Raw genomic sequence first — 12,017 nt, 5'->3', positions numbered from 1 at the left:
ATTTGGTTCAGGTGACCTAATGAATTCCAGGTGAATTCCTAGGATTTTACGTTCAATGGTAATGAACGCATTGAAAATGGAATTTTAGAAAACAAATCGGTTTGTAATTTTATCAAAATATTTTCTCGTTCAAGCTCGAGTTTAGATATCATTGAATTCCATGAGTTTGAATTCTCAATCTTTAAGGTCAATCTCTAGGATTGAGTAATATCAGGCTTAAAAGCTGATTTTTAATCTTTAAGGAGATTATCCTTTCTGGGGATCTGATTCATTAGTCTTATCCAGCTAATTTGCACGGTGCCCCCCATTGTACGAGATAAATCCTTCTCATGGTTAGGATAAATCTGACCACTTGGCGACCCTGTTTAATGCTGAGGTCCGTGGATTTCCTGCTGATTTTAGTGATGACTTTTCTAGATTTTTCGTCAACCTACAGCTGGTCTGGACGACAACTTCTTGACCTAAATCAAGAAGCGCGTGTCTTTTTCGGAAGACTTTACTTCCTTTTAATGATGGAATTGATTCATCGTGTAGATCCATCTCTTCTTTTCTTTCATTGGGTAAAACAGTTTAGTTTAGTCCAAAGCAAAAGTATTTTCAGTTATTTGTTACAGATATATGTGACATGTGTTTAAGATAACTTGGTAAATTTTCTCACACTTGGCTTTTATTTTCCTTTTTTATTGTCCTCTATTCCATTTTAAATGAATTTTAACATTTTAGTTTGTTTCTCAATTTATGTCCTTTCCGAGGTAACAATAATTTCGGTGTTAAAACCTAGTTTTATCGTTCATAAATATGTATAAACATGATTTTGAGTTCATTTAATTGAAAATTTTGAAAAATTTTACTAGAATTGGGTAGTCAGTATATAAGACTAGGGCTGTTCTTTATTATCAGGGAGCACTAGATTCTAATACAACTACTGCTTTACTAGTATTTTTAATGGTAACCAAGTGTTTATGATAAAAAAAATTTTAAAAATCCGAAAGAATTTAAACCCTTCCCACACTTAAGATCTTGCAATGCCCTCATTTGCAAGAAATCAGTAACAATTTAAATTATTGAGGGTGATTTGTGTGAAAATGATTAAATTTTACCAAAGTTTCTAAATATATTGGCGTTTGTTTGCTGAATGATAAATGGTGCACATCATTTGTTCATTCCGTCTTGTTGTTATTTCACACATATTTTGCATCTTGTCGTCAAAATTAGTTGCTTTTGCTGAACTTAATGCCAGTCTTTGAAAATGCGTTGTTTTACCCTGTTGTGTACATAAGATAAACTGCATACATATATACATATTTTTGAAGTTTGGTATATTACCCCACATTCAAAAATTATTAAAATCTAAGAATAAAAGTTAGAAAATTATAAAAACTATTACAATATTAAATAAGTATTAAACGTATCAACATTACAAATTACAAAATAAATAAAACTAAGTAGACTAGGGATGATACTGATACCAGTAGGGGTTCCATGCATAACCATAGGTGCTATAAAATGCTTCGGCTGGGTTATACGTAGGATACGGTGGTTGAATCTCTATAGACCAGGGAGGGAATATGGGCTTTGGAGTAGGAATATAGTTTCTACCTATATGTTGGCAATAAGCTATGATTTGGTTTTGATGAACTTGCCAATCTTCAAATGCTCTCTGTCTAGCATTTTCGTACTCCTGTGAAGCTATAAACCTTTGCATTTCTTACATTTCATTTCCCCCTCCTACATTACCTTGCTGTTGGTTTCTCTCAACCTGTGGATGTCTACCATGGTATTGTACTGCGGCGTTATTTCGCCTCTTCAAAACTTCCGCACCATGGTATACATTTAAACCTATTGTTTCGCGGGGTTCTGGTTCTTCGACTAATAATCCCCCCCGACTTATATCCACACCGAGATATTCAGCAATCAAAGTAATAAATATACCACCTCCTATTATGCTATGCGGTCTCATCCCCTAACCATAGCTGATAAATAATAACCCACACAATAAGGTATACTTACAGCGCTTTGTGGGTCTCGAATACACATATAGTAAAACAAATCATGTTCATTTACCTTTTCCTTGTTCTTACCTCTTTGTGTAATCGAATTAGCTAAAAACCTATGAATTACTCTTAATTCAGCTCTATCTATATCCAAATAAGAGTAATTTCCCCCTTTGAATCGGTGATGGCTAGTCATTTGACTCCATACACCATGCGTATCAAAATTTTCGTCTATCTTCCTACCGTTCAATATCAACCCTCTACAATCGGCAGATGCTAACTCTTCAGGCGTATATATACGTAAAGCCTGAGCCATGTCTAGTAAATACATGTGGCGCATCGAACCTCCTAACAAAAATCTAATAAAAGATCGATCGGTTAAACTATCTACCCGATCATTTAATTCTATACTACACAACAATTCTTCACACCATACTTTATATACAGGTCTACGCATGGTGAATAAACGTACCCAGTCGTTAAAAGTAGAATTACCATACCTCTATGCAAGTAATTCCCTAATTGGCCCGGCCAATTCTACAGCTTCTAATGGTCCCCATTCTATGACCCTAGGTACCTCAACAACTTTAGAATGAAGAGTATGCAAACCCCTTTGGTATTTTGGATAATCTATCCAAAGTCTGTCAAATCTCAGGTTCGGGTGCAAATTTTCCAATTGCATATCAGAAAATGTCATGACTGGATGAGGTATATCTTGTTTGTAGTAGTTATCCACCTCCTGTTGTTCCGCATTCTCAGCAGGAGCATTGCGAGCTTGGGATGAAGATTCACCCCTTTCAATCTGCAAAACACATCAAACACAATTTTTATGCATCCAAATATGCATTAGTGTCAGCAAAATCATCAATCAAAATAATTACAATGACATGATCAATTTATATCAAACTTAAGCTCATTTTCATATTTTCATCAAATCTACACTTTTTCAAATAAGCATATACGAAAATGTTTGCCAAGTTCATAAGCATTCAACTCAAATAACATGTCAAAATAATCATCACTAGCAATTAAACAAGTTTCAAATGGCATTATCTCTCAAAAATCAAGTTCATGAATTTTAGACTTGAAAAATTCCACTTTAATTCTCAAAATCATGTTTAGGCTCAAAGTTTGGATCATTTAACTACCTAAACATGTTACACTACTTAATTTAGCAACAATTCATGACAAAAATCGGCCATAACCTGTTTATATCAAAAAGTCCCAAATTTGCTCAAGAACACAAACCCTAGATTACTCAAAATTTGAAGTTTAAGGCTTCTAATCATGTTAAATAGCATCAATCTAGGTTATACAAGCATAATACATAAACAATTTAAGCATAATTACACTAAAAAGCATCAAAATCAAATTGGGTATAAAATTGCTCAAGAACACTAATTTTCAGATTAAATGGTGTTTAGGTGTAGAAATTTACCGTTTTTCTTGAGTAATTCCTTGATAGCATCCTTCTTAACATGATTTTAGTAAAAGATTTGATGATTAACGGTTAAAAATTGTGATTTTGGGGGTGGTTTCTCGGGTTTTTTCGGGTTTATTTTCGCTGTATGTGTGGTGTGGGTTGGGGACTGATCAGTTCTGCCCCTTTTATTTTTTTTCGGTATTTTTGGAACCCCGCGAGTCGCGGTGTTTTTCCCTTTAAAACTCCGCGAGTCGCGGAGTTTGTATTTTTTTTTTTATATATCTTATACTAATTAAAACAATTAAGTAATTAATTTTAAAATTTTGTTTCCCTTGTTATTTAGGACGAGGTCGTTTCGGATCGATGTCCTAGTCCGTCCTTCGACAAAATTTTAAAATTTGTCTTTTTTAAGCGATTGTTTTATAAGCTTAGATTTTTTTAGTTTTTTAATGTTTTTGACATACTTTAATTCAATAAGATTAAAAATAATGATAATAAAAGTTCTCGTTCCTCCCTCGGATAAAGCAATTTCGGTTCAACGACCTAGTCTTCAACTTACGACGAATTTTAAAAATCATATTTTTAACTTAATGAGATAAAGTAAATTTTTGTTTTTAAATTCACACAACTTAAATATAAAATTCAAAATTAATATTAAAAATTCACACCAAACTTAAATTTTGAAATGCATAAAATTAAAAATTCATATTTTAAAAATTAAAAATTCACACCAAACTTAATTTAAAAATTCATATTATAAATTCACATCAAACTTATATTAATTTTTCAAATATTTACAATTTTAAATATATTGATTTTACAAAGTTTACAATATTAATTTAAGATTTATATATTAATTTTAAAAACATGGTAAAAATAAAATTAAAAATCTTTTTGGCTTTTTATCCCACTTTAATCAATCAAATATTATCAAAAATATGCGCCCCTCTTTTCGGTAAAGTAATTTCGGTTCCATGACCTAATTTAACTCATGACGAATTTTTGAAATATTTTGGGTTTATTGATTAAAGATATTTATACCTTAAGAATAAACGTTAAATTTCGCAGTGATGTAATAAATTTTTGAATGATATCAATAATTTTGGTCGCCAAACCTAATTTTATTCAATACCAATTTAATACTTTATAGCAAACAAATTAGCGTTTATTATCAAAAGGTTAAAAATAAAAATAAAAAAAATAAAAACTGTACAAACATACCTGTGAAATAGATTTCTTAGTTATATGATCTATCCCATTCATAAGATAGTCGGTTTAATTGGTTTTCCATGGCTACATAGGCGTAACCTCGAGCATTCAGTGTTTTTTCTTCTAAACATATAAACGGTCCGTCTCTGCATAAAGTAACAAATTCGGTGTTTGAATAGGTTTGATTATTTGAACATTTACCTCCATGTGACCATTTTCCGCATTTGTGACATCTTTCTAGGTGTCGTGCTCTTATTTTCGCTGCGGATTTTGATTTTCCTTTACCAAATTGTAACTTATTATCTTCGCATCTGGATTCTTTTCTAACTCCGTCCAATCTTTCTCTGATTACTGATACTATTTCACTCGTAAGTGTGTCATTATTACGTTTAGTGATCAAAGTGTGTAGTATTAGACCATGGTTTAGTTCACATGCAGTCTTTATTTCCTAAAAAAAATAAAAATTCAGAATGGGAGGAGAAGACTAGTTCTTTAGGGTCTGCTAGGGAAAGACCGTTCGGGTTCCATTTTCGAGAACTACACAAAAACAGACAATCTAACTCTAACAGAAATACATAAACCCCCTATACTTAGTTAGCTGTGGTATCGAAATTGTGATTAACTTCATTGTCTTCTTCCATCGGACCATGTATGTAATGTTTAACTCTGTGACCATTAACTTTAAATTCAATCCCATTTGAATTTATTAATTCTATCGTTCCGTATGGGAAAAATCTTTTGACTATGAATGGTCCAGACCATCTTGATTTCAATTTTCCAGAAAATAGCTTGAATCGTGAATTGAAAAGAAGAACTCTATCTCCTTCTTTAAATTCTTTTAAACTTCTGATTCTTTTATCATGCCATTTCTTTGTTTTTTCTTTATAGATTAATGAATTTTCGTATGCTTCATGTCTTAACTCTTCTAATTCGTTTAGTTGACTTAATCGTAGACGTCCAGCTTCATGTATATCAAGATTACATGTCTTCAAAGCCCAAAATGCTTTGTGTTCAATTTCTACTGGAAGATGACATGCTTTTCCATAAACAAGTCTAAAAGGTGTGGTTCCAATTGGAGTTTTGTAGGCTGTTCTAAAAGCCCAGAGTGCATCCTCCAATTTAATGGACCATTCCTTCAGATTTGATCCTACGGTTTTCTCTAGAATACGTTTTAAAGCTCGGTTGGTATTTTCAACTTGTCCACTTGTTTGTGGATGATATGCGGTGGAGATTTTATGAGTTACTCCATATCTTTTAAGAACTTTCTCAAGTTGATTATTACAGAAATGAGTACCCCGATCACTTATTAAAGCTTTCGGTGTTCCAAACCTTGCAAAAAGACGTTTTAAAAAATTGACTACAACTCGTGCATCGTTAGTTGGGAGAGCTTGTGCTTCCGCCTATTTAGATACATAATCAATGGCTACGAGAATATAGAGATTATTATGAGATTTTGGAAATGGACCCATAAAGTCAATACCCCAAATGTCAAATACTTCACATACTTGTATGACATTTTGTGGCATTTCATCACGTTAACTTATTTTTTTGGCCCTTTGACAAGCATCACAGGATTTGCAAAGAAGGTGTGAGTCTTTGTAAATTGTAGGCCAATAGAATCCAGCATCATAAAATTTTCTTGCTGTTAGTTGAGGCCCATAATGCCCTCCTGTTGGTCCTGTGTGACAATGGTTTAATATTTTACTGGCTTCATCTCCGAATACACATCAGCGTATTATTCCATCGAGACAACTTTTAAACAGATGTGGATCTTCCCAGAAATAGTGTTTTATATCACTGAAGAATTTCTTTCGTTTTTGGTACGATAACCCTTTTTCAAGGAATCCACATACTAAGTAGTTTGCATAGTCTGTAAACCATGGAATTTCATTATAATCTATCTTCAATAGATATTCATCAGGAAAGTTGTCTTGTATGGCCGATTCATTTAGAACTTCTAACTCAGGATTTTCAAGACGAGAAAGATGATCAGCAGCGAGATTTTCTGCTCCTTTTTTATCTCGGATTTCAATATCAAACTCTTGTAAGTGTAAGATCTAACAGATTAATCTTGGTTTAGCATCTTGTTTTGAAAATAGGTATCTAAGAGCAGAATGGTCGGTATAGACCACCGGTTTTGCTAGAACGAGATATGATCGAAATTTGTCAAAAGCAAAGACAATAGCAAGGAGTTCTTTTTCAGTAGTTGTATAGTTCGTTTGTGCTCCTTGTAACGTCTTACTAGCATAATATATAGGTTGAAATCGTTTTTCAATCCTTTGTCCTAAAACGGCTCCCATTGCAAAATCACTTGCATCGCACATTAGTTCAAATGGTAGATTCCAATTTGGTGTTATCATGATCGGCGCATTAGTGAGTTTCTCTTTAAGAATATTAAAAGATTTGATACACTCATCTGAAAAGATGAATGGAGCATCCTTTTCTAGGAGTTTATTCATAGGAGTGGCAATTTTAGAAAAATCTTTTATGAAATGTCGGTAAAAACCGGCATGCCCTAGAAAACTCCTAACTCCTCTAACATTGGTGGGATGTGGAAGTTTAGCAATTACATCTACTTTAGCTCTATCCACTTCAATTCCTTTTTTTGAAATTTTATGACCAAGAACGATGCCCTCTTTAACCATGAAATGGCATTTCTCCCAATTAAGTACTAGATTTGATTGTTCGCATCTAATAAGCATTCATTCAAGATTAGCTAGACATGTTTCAAACGTATCACCGAAGACTGAAAAGTCATCCATGAAAACTTCCATGCATTCTTCTATCATGTCGTGAAAAATCGCCATCATACACCTTTGAAAGGTTGCAGGGGCGTTACAAAGTTCAAATGGCATGCGTTTGTAAGCAAAAGTACCATAAGGGCACGTGAATGTGGTTTTCTCTTGATCTTCGGGTGCTATTGGAATTTGAAAATATCCGGAAAATCCATCTAGAAAACAATAGTAACTATTTCCGGCTAATCTTTCCAACATTTGATCTATGAAAGGTAAGGGAAAGTGATCTTTTCTGGTGGCGTCATTTAATTTTCTATAATCAATACACACACGCCATCCTGTTACAGTCCTAGTAGGAATAAGCTCATTTTTCTCATTTGTAATGACAGTCATGCCACCCTTCTTAAGTACGCATTGAACTGAGCTTACCCATGGACTATCAGAGATTGGATAAATTAGACCTGCATCTAGCAGTTTAATAATCTCTTTCTTAACTACATCTTGCATATTAGGATCTAGTCTTCGTTGACGTTGCACATACGTTTTATGACCTTCTTCCATAAGGATTTTATGTGTGCAATACGAAGGACTTATTCCTTTAATATCATGAATCTTCCATGCAATGGCTGGTTTATGAGCTTTCAACACAGAAATGAGTTGTGATTTCTCATTTTCAGTAAGAGAAGACGATATTATTACAGGTAATTCAGATTCACCATGTAAATAAGCGTATTCCAAATGGTTTGGAAGTGGCTTTAACTCTAATTTCGGAGGTTCTTCTATCGATGATTTGTATCGATATCTGTCTTCTTCTTTTAGCATTTGAATTTCTTCTGTTGTTGGTTCATATCCATTAGCTATAAGTGTAGCTAACATTTCAGCTTCATCAATTGGTTCATTACCTTCTCCCAAAGAACATTCTCCTGTTCCTTGTAATTCTGGAAATTCTTCTAATAATTCTGCATGTGCATCTATAGTTTGAATATAATAACATGTATCATCTGCAGATTGTGGTTGTTGCATTGCTCTATCAACTGAAAAGGTAACACTCTCGTCCTCTATACTTAGGGTCAATTTCTTACCGAACACGTCTATCATTGCTTTAGCCGTATTTAAGAATGGTCTTCCTAATATGAGAGGAACTTGAGAATCTTCTTCCATGTCCAGAACAACAAAATCTACTGGAAATACTAAAGTACCAACTTTAACTAGCATGTTCTCCATTATCCCTCTAGGATATTTTATTGATCTATCGGCTAGTTGTATGCTTATTCTGGTTGGTTTCAATTCTCCAAGGTCTAGTTTAGCGTATAGTGAATACGGCATTAGATTTATACTAGCACCTAAGTCTGCCAATGCTTCTATTGAACTAAGACTACCCAGAAAACATGGAATTGTGAAACTTCCTGGATCAGATAATTTTTCTGGTATCTTATTCAACAGCACTGCTGAACAATTAGCATTCATGGTTACAGCCGAGAGTTCTTCCATTTTCTTTCTATTTGAGATTAGATCTTTCAAGAATTTAGCATATCTAGGCATTCCTGAAATCACATCAATGAAAGGAAGATTTACATTTATCTGTTTAAACATATCCAAGAATTTGGATTGCTCGGCTTCAAGTTTCTCTTTCTTCATTTTACTCGGGTAAGGAAGTGGTGGTTGGTATGGTTTAACATAAGGTTTAGCCTTAACTGTGTTATCTTCATTAACCTTTTCAACTACCGGTTCTTTTTTCTTATCTTGATCAGGTTGTGGTTCTTGTGGAGTAGGAATAGCTTTATCAGAAGTTACAGGTATTTCAGGTGGTTTAAGTGTTGTACCACTTTTTGTAGTAATGGCTTTAGCTGTTTCATTCCGGGGGTTAGCATTTGTATCACTAGGTAGACTTCCCGGTTTTCTTTCACCTATTAACCTTTCTAGGTTACTTACTTCTTGTTCCAGATTTTGAATAGAAGCTTGTTGATTTCTAAATGCTTGAGCATTTTGTTCATTGGTTTATTTTTGAGATGTGAAAAACTGTGTTTGAGTTTCAGCTAGCTTCGTCATCATATCTTCTAAATTCGGCTTTTTATCATCGGTTTGTTGTGGTGGTTTGTTTTGAAAATTAGGTCTTTGCTGATTGTAATTATTATTGGATACTTGTTGATTGCTAGGACCTTGTTGGTTGTTGTATGGAATATTTCGGTTATAATTCTGGTTTTGATTGTAAATCGGTCATGGCAGTTGATAATTATTCTGATAATTATTTCCAGGCCTTTGGTTTATGTATGAAATATTCTCTCTTTGTTCCATTGTTAATTCAATACTGAGACAATCTTTTGTCAAATGTGGTCCTCCACACTGCTCACAACTAATTCGTATTGAGTGAATATCTTTAGTCATCTTTTCCATTCGTCTCTCCACAGCATCTATCTTTGCGGAAATGGAATCTAAGTCATGGCTAGAATCGGCTCTAGCTGCTTTAGATGATCTAACGATATCTTTTTCTTGGTGCCACTCATGTGAGTGAGAAGCAGTGTTATCAATAATTTTGTAAGCATCAGTTTCTGTTTACTTCATAATAGAACCAAGAGCTGCTATATCTATGTCTTTCCTTGTAGTGATGTCGCATCCTTGGTAGAATATTTGTACTATTTGACAGGTGTCTAAACCATGTTGTGGACATCCTCTTAACAACTTTCCAAATCTAGTCCACGCCTCATATAGAGTTTCATTTGGCTTCTGTGTAAACGTAACAATTTCTGCTTGAAGTCTTACGGCTTTAGATGCAGGAAAGAATTGTTTAAGAAATTTTTCAACTAATACGTCCCATGTATCAATCGCCCCTTCAGGTAACGATTCCAACCAATCTTTGGCTTCTCCCTTTAAAGTCCAGGGAAATAACATGAGATATATCTGTTCATCCTCCACTTCTCGGATTTTAAATAGTGTGCAGATCCTATTAAAGGTACGTAGATGTTCATTTGGATCTTCCTTCGGCGCACCACTAAATTGGCATTGATTAGTCACCATGTGTAGAATTTGTCCTTTGATTTCATAATCTGGCGCATTAATGTCTGGATGAGTAATTGCGTGAGCTTGGCCAGTGCGTTTAGCTCTCATTCGGTCTTCCATACTTAATGGTTCTGTTACTTCCATAATTGAATTTGTTGAATCGGAATCACTAGAGGATTCTGATTTAATGGTTCGTTCCTCAACAATCTCTGTTTGAATGATTGGTGGTTCCGGGGAAAAATTTAGTGGTTCAGGATCTATGAATCGTCCCTGAATATTCTCCGGATTCTCAATTGTGAGGTCGGGTTCAAAAAATGGATTATCGGAAATTTGAACTGGAGTACTTGGTCGACTGGATGACGATTCTAAAGAAAAATCAACGGCAGTAATATTTGCTAAATGTCTTGATCTAGTTACAGGTGGTGAACGTACAAAAGGTGGTGAACGTCTTGCATCCACTGAATATCCTATTAGTTTTTAAAATGAAAGAAAAATTATAATTAGTTATCCAATTAATAGACTTTTTTGATTTTGCCCACGTTTCGAATAGCCAAAAGATGCAGCAGAGGGGTAGGATTCGTTTGGTCTCAATATAATTGAGGACTGTTTGGCTCCAATAACCCGGTCCACGTACAAATCCAACTATTACTACGAACCAGAAAATTTTGATGTCTATCAATTTAACCACTTAAAATAAATTTTCGTAATTTTAAGAAATTTAGATAAGAAGTAGAAAAAATTCTAAGTCCTAAAAACTAGAATGACGAGAAATAAGAAAGAAAAAGAGCGCGTCGGAAAAAGGTCGAAAAAGAAAAATGGTTGAAAAATAAAAGGTGACGGAAAAATAAAAGAAACTTATAAAACTTAAAAACACTTGACTAGCCTAACCTTATTACTACAACTAACTTAAAATTATAATCGCAAATTGAGATTACTAATTGGAATGATAATTGATACATACGTAAAAGTCTTCTAAAAATATTAAAGCTTACAGAAAAAACTAAATCCCAAATGGAAATAATTTAAAAAGAAACTAAAACTTAAAAAGGCATCGCAAAATTCTAAAGTACCTAAATCTTAGTCTAAAGAAAAAGCACTTAAGGAATTCTACGGCAAAGCCTAAAAATCTAGAAGTAAAAATAACTATGGCAAAAACTAAGTTTAAAACTAAATATGAGCTAAAAATACAAATATTACGCTAAAACGATTAAAAAGGGACAAAATATAAAAATATACAAAAAGTTGTAAAAAGTACAATTTTTATAAAAATATTATTTTTATATTATTTATTTTATAAAACTATTAATTTTATATTTTATTAAACTAATTAAAACAAAATAAACTAATAAAAACTAAATATTATAATAAATATACCCTAATTAGGGTTTAAGTTTAAATATAATTAATAAAAACCCGTAATTAATGCTGCTACGGCTTCTGTGTACCCGTGTCAGACTGTCTCCGCGAGTCGCGGTATTCGAGGCTGAAAACTCCGCGAGTCGCGGGGTTCCAAAATTCAACTCTGGTACAGTTTTTTTAATTCGACGATTTTTTTTCTGTTTTATATTTTCTGTTTAAATCAAAATATTTATATAATAAAAACTTATATTTAAAAACTAAAATAAAAATAGAACTACTTTATAATTTTAAAAATATCTT

Source organism: Rutidosis leptorrhynchoides, chromosome 7 (assembly GCF_046630445.1).
Source record: "Rutidosis leptorrhynchoides isolate AG116_Rl617_1_P2 chromosome 7, CSIRO_AGI_Rlap_v1, whole genome shotgun sequence".
In the NCBI taxonomy this organism is placed as follows: Eukaryota; Viridiplantae; Streptophyta; class Magnoliopsida; order Asterales; family Asteraceae; genus Rutidosis; species Rutidosis leptorrhynchoides.
This window is presented reverse-complemented; position numbering follows the sequence as displayed.